The sequence below is a fragment of the Bombina bombina genome, chromosome 5 (assembly GCF_027579735.1).
Source record: "Bombina bombina isolate aBomBom1 chromosome 5, aBomBom1.pri, whole genome shotgun sequence".
Classification (NCBI taxonomy): Eukaryota; Metazoa; Chordata; class Amphibia; order Anura; family Bombinatoridae; genus Bombina; species Bombina bombina.
Genome location: NC_069503.1, coordinates 1,157,865,323 through 1,157,888,553, shown reverse-complemented (window position 1 = coordinate 1,157,888,553; position 23,231 = coordinate 1,157,865,323). Strand labels below are relative to the sequence as shown.

The window sequence follows — 23,231 nt, the reverse complement described above, 5'->3', positions numbered from 1 at the left end:
AAGCGACGCCCATATTTTTTAGCGCCAAATAAGACGCCCACATTATTTGGCGCCTAAATGCTTTTGGCGCCAAAAATGACGCCACATCCGGAACGCCGACATTTTTGGCGCAAAATAACGTCAAAAAATGACGCAACTTCCGGCGACACGTATGACGCCGGAAACGATAAAGAATTTTTGCGCCAAAAAAGTCCGCGCCAAGAATGACGCAATAAAATGAAGCATTTTCAGCCCCCGCGAGCCTAACAGCCCACAGGGAAAAAATAGTCAAATTTTTGAAGGTAAGAAAAAAACAAAATTTATGCTTACCTGATAAATTCCTTTCTCCTGTAGTGTGGTCAGTCCACGGGTCATCATTACTTCTGGGATATTAACTCCTCCCCAACAGGAAGTGCAAGAGGATTCACCCAGCAGAGCTGCTATATAGCTCCTCCCCTCTACGTCACCTCCAGTCATTCGACCAAGGACCAACGAGAAAGGAGAAGCCAAAGGGTGTAGTGGTGACTGGAGTATAATTCAAATTTTTTTTACCTGCCATAAAAAACAGGGCGGGCCGTGGACTGACCACACTACAGGAGAAAGGAATTTATCAGGTAAGCATAAATTTTGTTTTCTCCTGTTAAGTGTGGTCAGTCCACGGGTCATCATTACTTCTGGGATACCAATACCAAAGCTAAAGTACACGGATGACGGGAGGGACAGGCAGGCTCTTTATACGGAAGGAACCACTGCCTGAAGAACCTTTCTCCCAAAAACAGCCTCCGAAGAAGCAAAAGTGTCAAATTTGTAAAATTTGGAAAAAGTATGAAGAGAAGACCAAGTTGCAGCCTTGCAAATCTGTTCAACAGAAGCCTCATTCTTAAAGGCCCAAGTGGAAGCCACAGCTCTAGTAGAATGTGCTGTAATTCTTTCAGGAGGCTGCTGTCCAGCAGTCTCATAGGCTAACCGTATTATGCTACGAAGCCAAAAAGAGAGAGAGGTAGCCGAAGCTTTTTTACCTCTCCTCTGACCAGAATAAACGACAAACAGGGAAGACGTTTGTCGAAAATCCTTAGTTGCCTGTAGATAAAATTTGAGGGCACGGACTACATCTAGATTGTGTAGCAGACGTTCCTTCTTCGAAGAAGGATTAGGACACAAAGATGGAACCACAATCTCTTGATTGATATTCCTGTTAGTGACCACCTTAGGTAGGAACCCAGGTTTAGTACGCAGAACTACCTTGTCTGAATGAAAAATCAGATAAGGAGAATCACAATGTAAGGCAGATAACTCAGAGACTCTTCGAGCCGAGGAAATCGCCATTAAAAACAAAACTTTCCAAGATAACAGCTTGATATCAATGGAATGAAGGGGTTCAAACGGAACACCCTGTAAAACATTAAGAACTAAGTTCAAACTCCATGGTGGAGCAACAGTTTTAAACACAGGCTTGATCCTAGCTAAAGCCTGACAAAAAGCTTGAACGTCCGGAACTTCTGACAGACGTTTGTGTAAAAGAATGGACAGAGCTGAAATCTGTCCCTTTAAGGAACTAGTGGATAAACCCTTTTCTAAGCCTTCTTGTAGAAAAGACAATATCCTCGGAATCCTAACCTTACTCCATGAGTAACTCTTGGATTCGCACCAATATAAGTATTTGCGCCATATCTTATGGTAAATCTTTCTGGTAACAGGCTTCCTAGCCTGTATTAAGGTATCAATAACTGACTCAGAAAAACCACGTTTTGATAAAATCAAGCGTTCAATTTCCAAGCAGTCAGCTTCAGAGAAATAAGATTTTGATGTTTGAAGGGACCCTGGATCAGAAGGTCCTGTTTCAGAGGTAGAGACCAAGGTGGACAGGATGACATGTCCACTAGATCTGCATACCAAGTCCTGCGTGGCCATGCAGGCGCTATTAGAATCACTGATGCTCTCTCCTGTTTGATTCTGGCAATCAATCGAGGAAGCATCGGGAAGGGTGGAAACACATAAGCCATCCCGAAGGTCCAAGGTGCTGTCAAAGCATCTATCAGAACCGCTCCCGGATCCCTGGATCTGGACCCGTAACGAGGAAGCTTGGCGTTCTGTCGAGACGCCATGAGATCTATCTCTGGTTTGCCCCAACGTCGAAGTATTTGGGCAAAGACCTCCGGATGAAGTTCCCACTCCCCCGGATGAAAAGTCTGACGACTTAAGAAATCCGCCTCCCAGTTCTCCACTCCCGGGATGTGGATTGCTGACAGGTGGCAAGAGTGAGACTCTGCCCAGCGAATTATCTTTGATACTTCCATCATTGCTAGGGAGCTTCTTGTCCCTCCCTGATGGTTGATGTAAGCTACAGTCGTGATGTTGTCCGACTGAAACCTGATGAACCCCCGAGTTGTTAACTGGGGCCAAGCCAGAAGGGCATTGAGAACTGCTCTCAATTCCAGAATGTTTATTGGTAGGAGACTCTCCTCCTGATTCCATTGTCCCTGAGCCTTCAGAGAATTCCAGACAGCGCCCCAACCTAGTAGGCTGGCGTCTGTTGTTACAATTGTCCAGTCCGGCCTGCTGAATGGCATCCCCCTGGACAGATGTGGCCGAGAAAGCCACCATAGAAGAGAATTTCTGGTCTCTTGATCCAGATTCAGAGTAGGGGACAAGTCTGAGTAATCCCCATTCCACTGACTTAGCATGCACAATTGCAGCGGTCTGAGATGTAGGCGTGCAAAGGGTACTATGTCCATTGCCGCTACCATTAAGCCGATCACTTCCATGCATTGAGCTACTGACGGGTGTTGAATGGAATGAAGGACACGGCATGCATTTTGAAGCTTTGTTAACCTGTCTTCTGTCAGGTAAATCTTCATTTCTACAGAATCTATAAGAGTCCCCAAGAAGGGAACTCTTGTGAGTGGAAAGAGAGAACTCTTCTTTTCGTTCACCTTCCATCCATGCGACCTTAGAAATGCCAGTACTAACTCTGTATGAGACTTGGCAGTTTGAAAGCTTGAAGCTTGTATCAGAATGTCGTCTAGGTACGGAGCTACCGAAATTCCTCGCGGTCTTAGTACCGCCAGAAGAGCACCCAGAACCTTTGTGAAGATTCTTGGAGCCGTAGCCAATCCGAATGGAAGAGCTACAAACTGGTAATGCCTGTCTAGAAAGGCAAACCTTAGATAGCGGTAATGATCTTTGTGAATCGGTATGTGAAGGTAAGCATCCTTTAAATCCACTGTGGTCATGTACTGACCCTTTTGGATCATGGGTAAAATTGTCCGAATAGTTTCCATTTTGAACGATGGAACTCTTAGGAATTTGTTTAGGATCTTTAAATCCAAGATTGGCCTGAAAGTTCCCTCTTTTTTGGGAACCACAAACAGATTTGAGTAAAACCCTTGTCCTTGTTCCGACCGCGGAACCGGATGGATCACTCCCATTAATAAAAGATCTTGTACGCAGCGTAGAAACGCCTCTTTCTTTATTTGGTTTGTTGACAACCTTGACAGATGAAATCTCCCTCTTGGGGGAGAGGATTTGAAGTCCAGAAGGTATCCCTGAGATATGATCTCTAACGCCCAGGGATCTTGGACATCTCTTGCCCAAGCCTGGGCGAAGAGAGAAAGTCTGCCCCCCACTAGATCCGTTCCCGGATCGGGGGCCCTCAATTCATGCTGTCTTAGGGGCAGCAGCAGGTTTCCTGGCCTGCTTGCCCTTGTTCCAGGACTGGTTAGGTCCCCAGCCTTGTCTGTAGCGAGCAACAGCTCCTTCCTGTTTTGGTGCAGAGGAAGTTGATGCTGCTCCTGCTTTGAAATTACGAAAGGAACGAAAATTAGACTGTCTAGCCTTAGGTTTGGCTCTGTCTTGAGGCAGGGCATGGCCTTTACCTCCTGTAATGTCAGCGATAATTTCTTTCAACCCGGGCCCGAATAAGGTCTGCCCTTTGAAAGGTATATTAAGCAATTTAGATTTAGAAGTAACGTCAGCTGACCAGGATATTAGCCACAGTGCTCTGCGCGCCTGAATGGCGAATCCGGAATTCTTAGCCGTAAGTTTAGTTAAATGTACTACGGCATCCGAAATAAATGAGTTAGCTAACTTAAGGGCTTTAAGCTTGTGTGTAATCTCATCTAATGGAGCTGATTCAAGTGTCTCTTCCACAGACTCAAACCAAAATGCTGCTGCAGCCGTGACAGGCGCAATGCATGCAAGAGGTTGCAATATAAAACCTTGTTGAACAAACATTTTCTTATGGTAACCCTCTAACTTTTTATCCATTGGATCTGAAAAGGCACAGCTATCCTCCACCGGGATAGTGGTACGCTTAGCTAAAGTAGAAACTGCTCCCTCCACCTTAGGGACCGTTTGCCATAAGTCCCGTGTGGTGGCGTCTATTGGAAACATCTTTCTAAATATCGGAGGGGGTGAGAACGGCACACCGGGTCTATCCCACTCCTTAGTAACAATTTCAGTAAGTCTCTTAGGTATAGGAAAAACGTCAGTACTCGACGGTACCGCAAAATATTTATCCAACCTACACATTTTCTCTGGTATTGCAACTGTGTTACAATCATTCAGAGCCGCTAACACCTCCCCTAGTAATACACGGAGGTTTTCCAGCTTAAATTTAAAATTTGAAATATCTTAATCCAGTTTGTTTGGATCAGAACCGTCACCCGCAGAATGAAGCTCTCCGTCCTCATGTTCTGCAAATTGTGACGCAGTGTCTGACATGGCCCTAATATTATCAGCGCACTCTGTTCTCACCCCAGAGTGATCACGCTTACCTCTTAGTTCTGGTAATTTAGCCAAAACTTCAGTCATAACAGTAGCCATATCCTGTAATGTGATTTGTAATGGCCGCCCAGATGTACTCGGCGCTACAATATCACGCACCTCCCGAGCGGGAGATGCAGGTACTGACACGTGAGGCGAGTTAGTCGGCATAACTCTCCCCTCGTTGTTTGGTGAAATATGTTCAATTTGTACAGATTGACTTTTATTTAAAGTAGCATCAATGCAGTTAGTACATAAATTTCTATTGGGCTCCACTTTGGCTTTAGCACATATAGCACAGATATCTTCCTCTGAATCAGACATGTTTAACACACTAGCAAATAAACTAGCAACTTGGAAATACTTTTCAAGTAATTTACTATAATATGAAAACGTACTGTGCCTATAAGAAGCACAGAAAAAGTTATGACAGTTGAAAATTAATAAACTGAAAAGTTATAGCATTAAATATTTGTAAAAAACACAATTTTAGCAAAGGATTGCTCCCATTAGCAAAGGATAACTAACCCTGATAGCAGAAAAAAAAATACAGAAATAAACGTTTTTTATCACAGTCAACTACAATCTCACAGCTCTGCTGTGAGTGATTACCTCCCTCAAAACAAGTTTTGAAGACCCCTGAGTTCTGTAGAGATGAACCGGATCATGCAGGGAAGACAATAAACTTCTGACTGAATTTTTTGATGCGTAGCAAAAGCGCCAAAAAAGGCCCCTCCCCCTCACACACAACAGTGAGAGAGATCAGTAAACTGTCATAAATTAAATAAAACGACTGCCAAGTGGAAAAAAATAGTGCCCAAAACATTTTTTCACCCAGTACCTCAGAAAATTAAACAATTTTACATGCCAGCAAAAAACGTTTAACATTAAATAAATTAAGTGTTATTAAAAAGCCTGTTGCTAGTCCCTGCAAATTAGGCTAAAGTCTTATGCATACAGTATAATTCCAGTGAAGTGCCATTCCCCAGAATACTGAAGTGTAAAATATACATACATGACAGCCTGATACCAGTTGCTGCTACTGCATTTAAGGCTGAGTTTACATTATATCGGTATGGCAGAATTTTCTCATCAATTCCATTGTCAGAAAATAATAAGCTGCTACATACCTCTTTGCAGATTAATCTGCCCGCTGTCCCCTGATCTGAAGTTTACCTCTCCTCAGATGGCCGAGAAACAGCAATATGATCTTAACTACGCCGGCTAAAATCATAGAAAAAACTCAGGTAGATTCTTCTTCAAATTCTACCAGAGAAGGAATAACACACTCCGGTGCTATTATAAAATAACAAACTTTTGATTGAAGGTATGAAACTAAGTATAATCACCACAGTCCTCTCACACATCCTATCTATTCGTTGGGTGCAAGAGAATGACTGGAGGTGACGTAGAGGGGAGGAGCTATATAGCAGCTCTGCTGGGTGAATCCTCTTGCACTTCCTGTTGGGGAGGAGTTAATATCCCAGAAGTAATGATGACCCGTGGACTGACCACACTTAACAGGAGAAATTAATAATTTAAAGCATAATCCCAAATATGAAACTGACTGTCTGAAAAATAAGGAAAGTTGAACATTCTGAGTCAAGGCAAATAAATGTTTGAATACATATATTTAGAACTTTATAAACAAAGTGCCCAACCATAGCTTAGAGTGTCACAGAAAATAAGATTTACTTACCCCAGGACACTCATCTACATGTTTGTAGAAAGCCAAACCAGTACTGAAACGAGAATCAGCAGAGGTAATGGTATATATAACAGTATATCGTCGATCTGAAAAGGGAGGTAAGAGATGAATCTCTACGACCGATAACAGAGAACCTATGAAATAGACCCCGTAGAAGGAGATCACTGCATTCAAATAGGCAATACTCTCCTCACATCCCTCTGACATTCACTGCACGCTGAGAGGAAAACCGGGCTCCAACTTGCTGCGGAGCGCATATCAACGTAGAATCTAGCACAAACTTACTTCACCACCTCCATCGGAGGCAAAGTTTGTAAAACTGAATTGTGGGTGTGGTGAGGGGTGTATTTATAGGCATTTTGAGGTTTGGGAAACTTTGCCCCTCCTGGTAGGAATGTATATCCCATACGTCACTAGCTCATGGACTCTTGCTAATTACATGAAAGAAAAGACGTTTCTTCTTTGAAGAAGGATTAGGACACAATGATGGAACAACAATCTCTTGATTGATATTCTTGTTAGAAACCACCGTAGGTAAAAACCCAGGTTTGGTACGCAGAACTACCTTATCTGCATGAAAAATCAGATAAGGAGAATCACATTGTAAGGCAGATAGCTCAGAGACTCTCCGAGCCGAGGAAATAGCCATCAAAAACAGAACTTTCCAAGATAAAAGTTTAATATCAATGGAATGAAGGGGTTCAAACGGAACTCCTTGAAGAACATTAAGAACCAAGTTTAAGCTCCACGGGGGAGCAACAGGTTTAAACACAGGCTTAATTCTAACCAAAGCCTGGCAAAATGCCTGGACGTCTGGAACCTCTGCCAGACGCTTGTGCAAAGGAATAGACAGAGCAGAAATCTGTCCCTTTAAGGAACTAGCCGAAAGGACAATATTCTAGGAATCCTAACCTTACTCCATGAGTAATTCTTGGACTCACACCAATAAAGATATTTACTCCATATCTTGTGGTAGATTTTCCTGGTAACAGGTTTCGTGCCTGTATTAAAGTATCAATGACTGACTCGGAGAAGCCACGCTTTGATAGAATCAAGCGTTCAATCTCCATGCAGTCAGTCTCAGAGAAATTAGATTTGGATGATTGAAAGGACCTTGTATCAGAAGGTCCTGTCTTAGAGGCAGAGTCCATGGTGGAAAGGATGACATGTCCACTAGGTCTGCATACCAAGTCCTGCGTGGCCACGCAGGCGCTATCAGAATCACTGATGCTCTCTCCTGTTTGATTTTGGCAATCAGTCGAGGGAGCAGAGGAAACGGTGGAAACACATAAGCCAGGTTGAAGAACCAAGTCGCTGCTAGAGCATCTATCAGCGTCGCTTCTGGGTCCCTGGACCTGGATCCGTAACAAGGAAGCTTGGCGTTCTGGCGAGACGCCATGAGATCCAACTCTGGTTTGCCCCAACGATAAATCAATTGAGCAAACACCTCCGGATGGAGTTTCCACTCCCCCGGATGGAAAGTCTGACGACTTAGAAAATCCGCCTCCCAGTTATCCACGCCTGGGATATGGATTGCTGACAGGTGGCAAGAGTCGTACTCTGCCCAGCTAATTATTTTTGAGACTTCTAACATCGCTAGGGAACTCCTGGTTCCCCCTTGATGGTTGATGTAAGCCACAGTCGTGATGTTGTCCGACTGAAATCTGATGAACCTCAGTGTTGCTAACTGAGGCCAAGCCAGAAGAGCATTGAATATCGCTCTTAACTCCAGAATATTTATTGGAAGGAGTTTCTCCTCCTGAGTCCACGAACCCTGTGCCTTCAGGGAGTTCCAGACTGCACCCCAACCTAGAAGGCTGGCATCTGTTGTTACAATTGTCCAATCTGGCCTGCGAAAGGTCATACCCTTGGACAGGTGTACCCGAGACAACCACCAGAGAAGAGAATCTCTGGTCTCTTGATCCAGACTTAGCAGAGGGGACAAATCTGTGTAATCCCCATTCCACTGACTCAGCATGCATATTTGCAGCGGTCTGAGATGAAGGCGCGCAAATGGAAATATGTCCATTGCAGCTACCATTAAGCCGATTACCTCCATACACTGAGCTACCGAAGGGCGCGGAATGGAGTGAAGAACACGGCAAGCATTTAGAAGTTTTGATAACCTGGACTCCGTCAGGTAAATTTTCATTTCTACAGAATCTATAAGAGTCCCTAAGAAGGAGACTTGTCAGTGGGGATAGAGAACTCTTTTCCTCGTTCACTTTCCACCCGTGCGACCTCAGAAATGCCAGAACTATCTCTGTATGAGACTTGGCCACTTGAAGCTTGACGCCTGTATCAGGATGTCGCCTAGATACGGAGCCACCGCTATGCCTCGCGGTCTTAGAACCGCCAGAAGTGAGCCCAGAACCTTTGTAAAGATTCTCGGGGCTGTAGCCAACCCGAAGGGAAGAGCTACAAATTGGTAATGCCTGTCTAGAAAGGCAAACCTTAGAAACCGATGATGATCTTTGTGAATCGTTATGTGAAGGTAGGCATCCTTTAAGTCCACTGTGGTCATGTACTGACCTTCTTGGATCATGGGTAGGATGGTCCGAATAGTTTCCATTTTGAATGATGGAACTCTGAGGAATTTGTTTAGGATCTTTAGATCCAAAATTGGTCTGAAGGTTCCCTCTTTTTTGGGAACCACAAACAGATTTGAATAAAAACCCTATCCTTGTTCCGTCCGCAGAACTGGATGGATCACTCCCATAACTAGGAGGTCTTGCACACAGCGTAGGAATGCCTCTTTCTTTATCTGATTTGCAGATAGCCTTGAAAGATGAAATCACCCTTGTGGAGGGGAAGCTTTGAAGTCCAGAAGATATCCCTGAGATATGATCTCCAACGCCCAGGGATCCTGAACATCTCTTGCCCACGCCTGGGCGAAGAGAGAAAGTCTGCCCCCTACTAGATCCGTCGCCGGATAGGGGGCCGTTCCTTCATGCTGTCTTAGAGGCAGCAGCAGGCTTTCTGGCCTGCTTGCCTTTGTTCCAGGACTGGTTAGGTTTCCAGGCCTGCTTAGATTGAGCAAAAGTTCCCTCTTGTTTTGAAGCGGAGGAAGTTGATGCTGCACCTGCCTTGAAATTTCGAAAGGCACGAAAATTAGACTGTTTGGCCTTTGCTTTGGCCCTGTCCTGAGGAAGGGTGTGACCCTTACCTCCCGTAATGTCAGCAATAATTTCCTTCAAACCAGGCCCGAATAAGGTCTGCCCCTTGAAAGGAATGTTGAGTAATTTAGACTTCAAAGTCACGTCAGCTGACCAGGATTTAAGCCATAGCGCCCTACGCGCTTGGATGGCGAATCCGGAATTCTTAGCCGTTAGTTTAGTCAAATGAACAATGGCATCAGAAACAAATGAGTTAGCTAGCTTAAGTGTTCTAAGCTTGTCAATAATTTCAGTCAATGGAGCTGTATGGATGGCCTCTTCCAGGGCCTCAAACCAGAATGCCGCCGCGGCCGTGACAGGCGCAATGCATGCAAGGGGCTGTAAAATAAAACCTTGTTGAATAAACATTTTCTTAAGGTAACCCTCCAATTTTTTATCCATTGGATCTGAAAAAGCACAACTGTCCTCAACCGGGATAGTAGTACGCTTTGCTAAAGTAGAAACTGCTCCCTCCACCTTAGGGACCGTCTGCCATAAGTCCCGTGTAGTGGCGTCTATTGGAAACATTTTTCTAAATATAGGAGGTGGGGAAAAAGGCACACCCGGTCTATCCCACTCCTTGCTAATAATTTCTGTAAGCCTTTTAAGTATAGGAAAAACATCAGTACACACCGGCACCGCATAGTATTTATCCAGCCTACACAATTTCTCTGGTACTGCAACTGTGTTACAGTCATTCAGAACAGCTAATACCTCCCCAAGCAACACACGGAGGTTCTCAAGCTTAAATTTAAAATTAGAAATCTCTGAATCAGGTTTCCCCGAATCAGAGATGTCACCCACAGACTGAAGCTCTCCGTCCTCATGATCTGCATATTGTGACGCAGTATCAGACATGGCCCTTACAGCATCTGCGCGCTCTGTATTTCTCCTAACCCCAGAGCAATCGCACTTGCCTCTTAATTCAGGCAACCTGGATAATACCTCTGACAGGGTATTATTCTTGATTGCAGCCATGTCCTGCAAGGTAATCGCTATGGGCGTCCCTGATGTAATTGGCGCCATATTAGCGTGCATCCCCTGAGCGGGAGGCGAAGGGTCTGACACGTGGGGAGAGTTAGTCGGCATAACTTCCCCCTCGTCAGAATCTTCTGGTGATATTTCTTTTACATTTAAAGACTGATCTTTACTGTTTAAGGTGAAATCAATACATTTAGTACACATTCTCCTATGGGGCTCCACCATGGCTTTCAAACATAATGAACAAATAGGTTCCTCTGTGTCAGACATGTTTAAACAGACTAGCAATGAGACTAGCAAGCTTGGAAAACACTTTAAACAAGCAATATAAAAAACGTTATTGCACCTTTAAGAAACACAAATTTTGTCAAAATTTGAAATAACAGTGAAAAAAGGCAGTTACACTAACGAAATTTTTACAGTGTATGCAACAAGTTAGCAGAGCATTGCACCCACTTGCAAATGGATGATTAACCCCTTAATACCCAAAACGGAATAATAAATCACAAAAACGTTTTTTCAAACAGTCGCTACTGTGGCTTTTTACCTCCCTCAAAAACGACTTTGAAGCCTTTTGAGCCCTCCAGAGATGTCCTGGATCATGCAGGAAGAAGCTGGATGTCTGTGTCTGTAATTTTTGCTGTTCAAAAAACCGGAAAAATAGGCCCCTCCCACTCATATTACAACAGTGGAAAGCCTAAGGAAACTGTTTCTAGGCAAAATTCAAGCCAGCCATGTGGAAAAAAAAACTAGGCCCCAATAAGTTTTATCACCAAATACATATAAAAACGATTAAACATGCCAGCAAACGTTTTATATTACATTTTTATAAGAGTATGTATCTCTATTAATAAGCCTGATACCAGTCGCTCTCACTGCATTTAAGGCTTTACTTACATTAGTTCGGTATCAGCAGCATTTTCTAGCAAATTCCATCCCTAGAAAAATATTTTAACTGCACATACCTTATTGCAGGAAAACCTGCACGCCATTCCCTCTCTGAAGTTACCTCACTCCTCAGAATATGTGAGAACAGCCATGGATCTTAGTTACTTTTGCTAAGATCATAGAAAACGCAGGCAGATTCTTCTTCTAAATACTGCCTGAGATAAACAGTACACTCCGGCACCATTTAAAAATAACAAACTTTTGATTGAAGAATAAACTAAGTATAAAACACCACACTCCTCTTACGACCTCCATCTTGGTTGAGGCTTGCAAGAGAATGACTGGATATGACAGCTGGGGGAGGAGCTATATAGCAGCTCTGCTGTGGGTGATCCTCTTGCAACTTCCTGTTGGGAAGGAGAATATCCCACAAGTAATGGATGATCCGTGGACTGGATACATTTAACAAGAGAAATAGAACACCCGAACTCTTAGCTGCCAATTTAGTAATTTGCAGAGAAGCGTCCTAAGAGACTCAGACAGAGCATCAAACCAATATGCTGCCGCACTAGTGACAGTAGCAATGCACGCAGCTGGCTGCAATAGCAGACCCTGGTGAACATAAATCTTTTTAAGTAGACCCTCCAACTTCTTGTCCATGGGACCTTTAAAGCACAACTATCCTCAATGGGAATAGTAGTTCGCTTGGCTAAGGTGGAAATAGCCCCTTCCACCTTAGGAACCGTTTGCCAAGTCTTCCTGAAAGAGTCAGCTATAGGAAACATCTTTTTGAAAATAGGAGAGGGAGAGAAGGGAATACCTGGTCTCTCCCATTGCTTAGAAACAATCTCCGAAGCTCGCTTTGGCACTGGAAAAACATCTGAGTAAGAAGAAACTTCGAAATATCTGTCCAATTTACTCGACTTTGCAGGAGCAACCACTACTGTGGAATCACAGTCGTCTAAAGTAACCAAAACCTCCCTGAGTAACAGGCGGAGGTGTTCCAGTTTAAACCTGAAAGATACAACCTCTGAATCAGTCAAAGGCAATGAACTTTCTGAGTCTGAAATTTCGCCTTCTGATGGAACCTCAATATCCTCCATCTCAGTTCCCTGGGAGGGTACATCCGAGATTGCCACCATTGCATCAGAGACCTCACTGACTGCATGTTTGTCTTTCCTCTTACGTTTGCCTTGTAGCATTGGAAAATTAGACAACGCATCAGAAATTGTGGAAGACATAAGCACAGCTATGTCTTTTAAGGTAACTCCAGCAGGCGCTAGAGCAGAAGTACAGGGCACTGCTTGCGCGGGCGTTAAAGTTTGGGATGCTTGGGGAGAAAGCTGCGGCATACTCTGAATCTCGTCATTAGACTCCTGAGAAGCATCTGCTTTTGAAAAATTTTACTCATGAAAAATATTTTCCCTATAACATAAAGCCCTCTCAATACATGAGGGACAGAAAGGGATTGGTGGTTCCACATTTGCATCCATACACATGGAGCAAGTAACATTTTCCACGGCTCCTATGTCCATACTGAAGCACAATAAAATGACAACGTAATAAAAACTTACTTTAACACAAAAAAGTTTGATTACAATACAAACGTTACTGTCCCTTTAAAATTTAAAAGGAAACTTTTTTACTACGAGGAAAAATGTGCCCCAAGAAAAAAATGATAAATTAATCAAATTACTTTAATCTCAAATTTTTTTTTTATTAACTTAAACCGTTACTGTGTCTTTAAAATTTAAAAGGTAACGTTTTTTAATGCTTAGGAAAAAACGTACCCCATCAGTTAAAGTAAATTTCAGACATCCTTACACCTCAGCATCTCTGCTGAGGCGCCTACCTGCCAACCGGACTCACTCCCTGTTAGATTTTTGGAATGATCCAGATCTTCAGGACCCCAATAGCGCTAATACCGCAAACTATGCGGTTTTAGTGCCACGATGTGTAGACGTCCATGCGCTGCTAGAACGGCTGAACACTGCGCAGTTTACTTAGGAAGCGCGCAAACCGATAGCCCCGCCCATCGTGGCCGTTACAGAAAAACTCCTTACCCGATTGGCTTAAATGTTTTACATAAACCGTTAGGGAAAATAACCACCATAATAACAAATTGAGCTAAACTCCCAGCCCCAGTGCCTGTACTTGTAGCTGTCTAATACCCTCCAAATAAGAGAGCTTGATGTCCCAACATAAAGAGCACCTTGTTTGAGCCTTATATGTTAACCATTGATGAAATGAAAGTGCCCACTTTCCTCTGAGTCTTTCTTCCCCAGAATAAAAAAAAGTCAGCACTTACCTTTAACTCTGTCCGACAGCAGGACAGACCAGCAAGTTTAAGAGGTCCTCTCCCTCCCATAGCCCTGTAGAAAATGATAAAGCCTGAGTTAAGTTTGCTTAGGCCATCAGGATAAGGGCAGCATAAATGTATGGGAGGCGCAGTGAGAATTATGTCCCACCAGTTCCCATTGCTCTAAAGCCACCGCTGCTCTACTGAAGAGACTGATATGGACTACGGCTACACCCTAGAACAAAGCAGCACAATCTTGCACTACTTTAAAAATAATAAACTCTTGATTGAAGAATCTTTTCTAACACCTAACTTTACCTCTTTCTAGCACTAAAGCAGGCAAAGAGAATGACTGGGGTGGGAGGGAAGGGAGGAGCTATTTAACAGCTCTGCTGTGGTGCTCTTTGCCTCCTCCTGCTGACCAGGAGGTGAATATCCCATAAGTAATGAAGATGATCCGTGGACTCATTGTGTCTTACAAAAGAAATGGGGGATTCGCATCATGGATGTGAAGCCGACAAATCTGCAGCAACTGCGTGATGCTATCATATCATTATGGAACAAAATATCTGAGGAATTTTTCCAACACCTTGTTGAATCTATGCCACAAAGAATTAAGGCAGTTCTGAAGGCAAAAGGGGGTCCAACCCGGTACTAGCAAGGTGTACCTAATAAAGTGGCCGGTGAGTGTATAACCGAGGATTAGCTATCCACTTACTGAGATAACTGAGGATCAGCTATCCACTGACTAAGGTAACCAAAGTTCAGCTATCTACTGGCTAAGGTAACTAAGAATCAGCTACCAATGTACTGAGATAACCAAGGATTAGCTATCCACTTACTGAGAAATAATGAGGATCAGCTATCCACTGACTAAGGCAACAGAGGATCAGCTATCCACTTACTGAATTAGCCGAGGATCAGCTATCTACTTACTGAGATAACCGAGGATCAGCTCTCAACTTACTGAGATAACCGAGGATCAGCTCTCAACTTACTGAGATAACCGAGGATCAGCTCTCAACTTACTGAGATAACTGAGGATCAGCTCTCAACTTACTGAGATAACTGAGGATCAGCTCTCTACTTACTGAGATAACCGAGGATCAGCTCTCTACTTACTGAGATAACCGAGGATCAGCTATCTACTTACTGAGATAACCGAGGATCAGCTCTCAACTTACTGAGATAACCGAGGATCAGCTCTCAACTTACTGAGATAACCGAGGATCAGCTCTCTACTTACTGAAATAACCGAGGATCAGCTCCATTACTTGTGGGATACCAATACCAAAGCTAAAGTACACGGATGATGGGAGGGACAAGGCAGGAACTTAAACGGAAGGAACCACTGCCTGTAGAACCTTTCTCCCAAAAACAGCCTCCCGAAGAAGCAAAAGTGTCAAATTTGTAAAATTTTGAAAAGGTGTGAAGCGAAGACCAAGTCGCAGCCTTGCAAATCTGTTCAACAGAGGCCTCATTTTTAAAGGCCCAGGTGGAAGCCACAGCTCTAGTAGAATGAGCTGTAATCCTTTCAGGGGGCTGCTGTCCAGCAGTCTCATAGGCTAAGCGTATTATGCTCCGAAGCCAAAAGGAGAGAGAGGTTGCCGAAGCTTTTTGACCTCTCCTCTGTCCAGAGTAAACGACAAACAGGGCAGATGTTTGACGAAAATCTTTAGTAGACTGTAAGTAAAACTTCAAGGCACGGACTACGTCCAGATAATGCAAAAGACGTTCCTTCTTTGAAGAAGGATTAGGACACAATGATGGAACAACAATCTCTTGATTGATATTCCTGTTAGAAACCACCTTAGGTAAATACCCAGGTTTGGTACGCAGAACTACCTTGTCTGAATGAAAAATCAGATAAGGAGAATCACAATGTAAGGCAGATAACTCAGGGACTCTTCGAGCCGAGGAAATAGCCATCAAAAACAGAACTTTCAAAGATAAAAGTTTAATATCAATGGAATGAAGGGGTTCAAACGGAACTCCCTTAAGAACTTTAAGAACCAAGTTTAAGCTCCACGGGGGAGCAACAGTTTTAAACACAGGCTTAATCCTAACCAAAGCCTGACAAAATGCCTGGACGTCTGGAACTTCTGCCAGACGCTTGTGCAAAAGAATAGACAGAGCAGAGATCTGTCCTTTTAAAGAACTAGCTGATAAGCCTTTGTCCAAACCCTCTTGGAGAAAGGACAATATCCTAGGAATCCTAACCTTACTCCATGAGTAACTCTTGGATTCACACCAATAAAGATATTTACGCCATATCTTATGGTAGATTTTCCTGGTGACAGGCTTCCGAGCCTGTATTAAGGTATCAATGACTGACTCGGAGAAGCCACGCCTTGATAGAATCAAGCGTTCAATCTCCATGCAGTCAGTCTCAGAGAAATTAGATTTGGATGATTGAAAGGACCTTGTATTAGAAGGTCCTGCCTCAGAGGCAGAGTCCATGGTGGAAGAGATGACATGTCCACTAGGTCTGCATACCAGGTCCTGCATGGCCACGCAGGCGCTATCAGAATCACTGATGCTCTCTCCTGTTTGATTTTGGCAATCAGTCGAGGGAGCAGAGGAAACGGTGGAAACACATAGGCCAGGTTGAAGAACCAAGGAGCTGCTAGAGCATCTATTAGCGTTGCTCCCGGGTCCCTGGACCTGGATCCGTAACAAGGAAGCTTGGCGTTCTGGCGAGACGCCATGAGATCCAGTTCTGGTTTGCCCCAACGATGGACCAGTTGAGCAAACACCTCCGGATGGAGTTCCCACTCCCCCGGATGAAAAGTCTGACGACTTAGAAAATCCGCCTCCCAGTTCTCTACGCCTGGGATGTGGATCGCTGACAGTTGGCAAGAGTGAGACTCTGCCCAGCGAATTATCTTTGAGACTTCTAACATCGCTAGGGAACTCCTGGTTCCCCCTTGATGGTTGATGTAAGCCACAGTCGTGATGCTGTCCGACTGAAATCTGATGAACCTCAGTGTTGCTATCTGAGGCCAAGCCTGAAGAGCATTGAATATTGCTCTTAACTCCAGAATATTTATTGGGAGGAGTTTCTCCACCTGAGTCCACGATCCCTGAGCCTTCAGGGAGTTCCAGACTGCGCCCCAACCTAGAAGGCTGGCATCTGTTGTTACAATCGTCCAATCTGGCCTGCGAAAGGTCATACCCTTGGACAGATGGACCCAAGAAAGCCACCAGAGAAGAGAATCTCTGGTCTCTTGATCCAGACTTAGCAGAGGGGACAAATCTGTGTAATCCCCATTCCACTGACTTAGCATGCATAATTGTAGCGGTCTGAGATGCAGGCGCGCAAATGGCACTATGTCCATTGCCGCTATTTTTAAGCCGATTACTTCCATGCACTGAGCCACTGACGGATGTGGAATGGAATGAAGGACACGGCAAGCATTTAGAAGTTTTGATAACCTGGACTCCGTCAGGTAAATTTTCATCTCTACAGAATGTATAAGAGTCCCTAGGAAGGAGACTCTTGTGAGTGGTGATAGAGAACTCTTTTCCACGTTCACTTTCCACCCATGTGACCTCAGAAATGCCAGAACTATCTCTGTATGAGACTTGGCAATTTGAAAGCTTGACGCCTGTATCAGGATGTCGTCTAGATACGGAGCCACCGCTATGCCTCGCGGTCTTAGAACCGCCAGAAGTGAGCCCAGAACCTTTGTAAAAATTCTCGGGGCAGTGGCCAACCCGAAGGGAAGAGCTACAAATTGGTAATGCCTGTCTAGAAAGGTAAACCTTAGGAACCGATGATGATCTTTGTGAATCGGTATGTGAAGGTAGGCATCCTTTAAGTCCACTGTGGTCATGTACTGACCCTCTGGGATCATGGGTAGGATGGTCCGAATAGTTTCCATTTTGAATGATGGAACTCTGAGGAATTTGTTTAAGATCTTTAGATCCAAGATTGGTCTGAAGGTTCCCTCTTTCTTGGGAACCACAAACAGATTTGAATAAAATCCCTGTCCTTGTTCCGTCCGCGGAACTGGATGGATCACTCCCATTACTAGGAGGTCTTGCACACAGCTTAGGAATGCCTCTTTCTTTATCTGGTTTGCTGATAACCTTGAAAGATGAAATCTCCCTTGTGGAGGAGAAGCTTTGAAGTCCAGAAGATATCCCTGAGACTGAGATATGATCTCCAACTCCCAGGGATCCTGAACATCTCTTGCCCACGCCTGGGCGAAGAGAGAAAGTCTGCCCCACACTAGATCCGTTTCCGGATAGGGGGCCGTTCCTTCATGCTGTCTTGGGGGCAGCAGCAGGCTTTCTGGCCTGCTTGCCCTTGTTCCAGGACTGGTTAGGTTTCCAGGCCTGTCTGGAATGAGCAACAGTTCCCTCTTGTTTTGAAGCGGAGGAAGTTGATGCTGCTCCTGCCTTGAAATTTCGAAAGGCACGAAAATTAGACTGTTTGGCCTTTGATTTGGCCTTGTCCTGAGGAAGGGTATGACCCTTGCCTCCAGTAATACCAGCAATAATTTCCTTCAAGCCAGGCCCGAATAAGGTCTGCCCCTTGAAAGGAATGTTGAGTAATTTAGACTTTGAAGTCACGTCAGCTGACCAGGATTTAAGCCATAGCGCCCTACGCGCCTGGATGGCGAATCCGGAATTCTTAGCCGTTAGTTTAGTCAAATGAACAATGGCATCAGAAACAAATGAGTTAGCTAGCTTAAGCGTTCTAAGCTTGTCAATAATTTCATTCAATGGAGCTGTCTGGATGGCCTCTTCCAGGGCCTCAAACCAGAATGCCGCCGCAGCAGTGACAGGCGCAATGCATGCAAGGGGCTGTAAAATAAAACCTTGTTGAATAAACATTTTCTTAAGGTAACCCTCCAATTTTTTATCCATTGGATCTGAAAAAGCACAACTGTCCTCAACCGGGATAGTGGTACGCTTTGCTAAAGTAGAAACTGCTCCCTCCACCTTAGGGACCGTTTGCCATAAGTCCCGTGTGGTGGCGTCTATTGGAAACATCTTTCTAAATATCGGAGGGGGTGAGAACGGCACACCGGGTCTATCCCACTCCTTAGTAACAATTTCAGTAAGTCTCTTAGGTATAGGAAAAACGTCAGTACACACCGGCACCGCATAGTATCTATCCAGCCTACACAATTTCTCTGGAATTGCAACTGTGTTACAGTCATTCAGAGCAGCTAATACCTCCCCAAGCAATACACGGAGGTTCTCAAGCTTAAATTTAAAATTAGAAATCTCTGAATCAGGTTTCCCTGAGTCAGAGATGTCACCCACAGACTGAAGCTCTCCGTCCTCATGTTCTGCATACTGTGACGCAGTATCAGACATGGCTCTAACAGCATTTGCGCGCTCTGTATCTCTCCTAACCCCAGAGCTATCGCGCTTGCCTCTTAATTCAGGCAATCTAGATAATACCTCTGACAGGGTATTATTCATGATTGCAGCCATGTCCTGCAAGGTAATCGCTATGGGCGTCCCTGATGTAATTGGCGCCATATTAGCGTGCGTCCCCTGAGCGGGAGGCGAAGGGTCTGACACGTGGGGAGAGTTAGTCGGCATAACTTCCCCCTCGACAGAACCCTCTGGTGATAATTCTTTTATAGATAAAGACTGATCTTTACTGTTTAAGGTGAAATCAATACATTTAGTACACATTCTCCTATGGGGCTCCACGATGGCTTTCAAACATAATGAACAAGTAGGTTCCTCTGTGTCAGACATGTTTAAACAGACTAGCAATGAGACTAGCAAGCTTGGAAAACACTTTAAAACAAGTTTACAAGCAATATAAAAAACGTTACTGCGCCTTTAAGAAACACAATTTTTCCCAAATTTTGAAATAACAGTGAAAAAATGCAGTTACACTAACGAAATTTTTACAGTGTATGTAATAAGTTAGCAGAGCATTGCACCCTCTTGCAAATGGATGATTAACCCCTTAATACCAAAAACGGAATAACAAATGAAAAAAACGTTTTTTAAACAGTCACAACAACTGCCACAGCTCTACTGTGGCTTTTTACCTCCCTCAATACGACTTTTGAAGCCTTTTGAGCCCTTCAGAGAAGTCCTGGATCATGCAGGAAGAAGCTGGATGTCTGTGTCTGTAATTTTTGCTGTGCAAAAAAACGCTAAAATAGGACCCTCCCACTCATATTACAACAGTGGGAAGCCTCAGGGAACTGTTTCTAGGCAAAATTCAAGCCAGCCATGTGGAAAAAACTAGGCCCCAATAAGTTTTATCACCAAACATATGTAAAAAACGATTAAACATGCCAGCAAACGTTTTAAAATACACTTTTATAAGAGTATGTATCTCTATTAACCCCTTAATGACCACAGCACTTTTCCATTTTCTGTCCGTTTGGGACCAAGGCTATTTTTACATTTTAGCGGTATTTGAGTTTAGCTGTAATTTTCCTCTTACTTATTTACTGTACCCACACATATTATATATTGTTTTTCTCACCATTAAAGATACCATTATTTTCATCATATCTTATAATTTACTATAAAAAAATTATAAAATATGAGGAAAAAAATGGAAAAAACACACTTTTTCTAACATTGATCCCCAAAATCTGTTACACATCTACAACCACCAAAAAACTCTCATGCTAAATAGTTTCTAAATTTTGTCCTGAGTTTAGAAATACCCAATTTTTACATGTTCTTTGCTTTTTTTGCAAGTTATAGGGCCATAAATACAAGTAGCACTTTGCTATTTCCAAACCACTTTTTTTCAAAATTAGCGCTAGTTACATTTGGACACTGATATCTTTCAGGAATCCCTGAATATCCCTTGACATGTATATATTTTTTTTTAGAAGACATCCCAAAGTATTGATCTAGGCCCATTTTGGTATATTTCATGCCACCATTTCACCGCCAAATGCCATCAAATAAAAAAAATCGTTCACTATTTCACAAATTTTTTCACAATCTTTAGGTTTCTCACTGAAATTATTTACAAACAACTTGTGCAATTATGGCATAAATGGTTGTAAATGCTTCTCTGGGATCCCCTTTGTTCAGAAATAGCAGACATATATGGCTTTGGCGTTGCTTTTTGGTAATTAGATGGCTGCCAAATGCCACTGCGCACCACAAGTGTATTATGCCCAGCAGTGAAGGGGTTAATTAGGGAGCATGTAGGGAGCATGTAGGGTTAATTTTAGCTTTAGTGTAGTGCAGTAGACAACCCCAAGTATCGATCTAGGCACATTTTGGTATATTTCATGCCACCATTTCACCGCCAAATGCGATCAAATTGAAAAAAACGCTAAATTTTTCACAATTTTATGTTTCTCACTGAAATTATTTACTAACAGCTTGTGCAATTATGGCACACATGGTTGTAAATGCTTCTCTAGGATCCCCTTTGTTCAGAAATAGCAGACATATATGACTTTGGTGTTGCTTTTTGGTAATTAGAAGGCCGCTAAATGCTGCTGCGCATCACACGTGTATTATGGCTAGCAGTGAAGGGGTAAATTAGGTAGCTTATAGGGAGCTTGCAGGGTTAATTTTAGCTTTAGTGTAGAGATCAGCCTGACACATCTCACCCCCTGATCCCTCCCAAACAGCTGTCTTCCCTCCCCCAGCCCACAATTGTCCCCGCCATCTTAAGTACTGGCAGAAAGTCTGCCAGTACTAAAATAAAAGGGTTTTTTTGTTTTGTTTTAAAAAAAGTAATAATTCTGCTGTGTAGGACCCCCCCTAAGCCCCAACCTCCCTGATCCCCCCCCCCCCCCCCAAACAGCTCTCTACCCCCCTCCTCTGCCTTATTGTGCATCATATTGGGTACTTGCAGCTGTCTGCCAGTACCCAGATTGAAATCAAATGTTTATTTTAAGTTTTTCTGTAGTGTAGCTTACCCCCCTTAACACCCAACCCCCCACCCTCTCCCAGATCATTAATATTTTTTATTCCCACCCTCTCTCCCACTGAGTCCCACCTTGTGCCTCTTCAACTTCAATGCTAACTTATGGGCAGTTTCACACGTGCACATGCACGCGCACCCACACGCGATCTCGCCCCCCTCCTCTACTGATGGCCACCCACTTGCCTCCCTGGACAAGCTCCCACCCACCAACGATCATAGCCATCAATAGCCGATGCAGAGGGCCACAGAGTGGCTCTCTCTGCATCGGACTGCTTAAAAAAGTTATTGCAGGATGCCTCTATATCGAGGCATCACTGCAATAACATGAAAGCAGCTGGAAGCGATGAGGATCGCTTCCACTGCTTTCAAAGACCAAAGACGTGCAGGGTACGTCCTTGGTCGTTAAGGACATTTTTTGGAGGACGTACCCTGCACGTCGTTGGTCATTAAGGGGTTAATAAGCCTGATACCAGTCGCTATCACTGCATTTAAGGCTTTACTTACATTACTTTGGTATCAAAAGCATTTTCTAGCAAATTCCATCCCTAGAAAAATATTTTAACTGCACATACCTTATTACAGGAAAACCTGCACGCTATTCCCCCTCTGAAGTTACCTCACTCCTCAGAATATGTGAGAACAGCAAAGGATCTTAGTTACTTCTGCTAAGATCATAGAAAACGCAGGCAGATTCTTCTTCTAAATACTGCCTGAGATAAACAGTACACTCCGGTACCATTTAAAAATAACAAACTTTTGATTGAAGAAATAAACTAAGTATAAAACACCACAGTCCTCTTACGACCTCCATCTTAGTTGAGAGTTGCAAGAGAATGACTGGATATGGCAGTGAGGGGAGGAGCTATAAAGCACCTCTGCTCTGGGTGATCCTCTTGCAACTTCCTGTTGGGAAGGAGAATATCCCACAAGTAATGGATGATCCGTGGACTGGATACACTTAACAAGAGAAAAATATCTTTGGGGCAATAGCGTTAGGACCCAGGAGATAGAAAATTACCGGATTGGTCAAGGCAAAGTCGACAAGCCAGGAGTCAGAGCAGACAGGAAACTGGTTAGCAGAATCAATGTCCAAAAACCAAACACGCAAAAACAGAGTTAAATCAGCAGGCACAAGCCAGAAATCCATTGAAGTAATAAAGCACACCCACGAAATAAACTCAATTCTAGGGCAATGAGACAAGACAGCACGGAAGGTATTTAAAGGTAAAAGGGTGCCAGAGGTGACACAAAAAAGATGCGAAGAAAATAACGCAACAAGCGAAAATTATACGTGAGGTGTCAGGTGACACGTTGCAGAAAATGATGCGAGGCAGACTGCATTGTCGAAGCAACTGCACCATCGCAACCGGGTCATAGAAATCCAACGTCATAACAGTACCCCACCCTCAAGGACCCTCAGGAAGAGGGACCAGGGCTATCGGGATGAGAGAGGTGAAAGGAACTGACCAACCTAGGAGCATGGACATGGGCAGCAAGTACCCAGGTACGATCCACAACAGAATAGCCCTTCCAATCGACCAGATATCACAATCTGAAACCATAAAGTTT

General features: G+C 43.8%; 1 protein-coding gene across 1 annotated transcript in view; it reads right to left on the bottom strand.

The window, feature by feature from the left end:
- MROH1 (maestro heat like repeat family member 1) overlaps positions 1-23,231 on the bottom strand; it is a 1,587,326-nt gene that overhangs the window by 567,999 nt on the left and 996,096 nt on the right. The window lies entirely within an intron of this gene.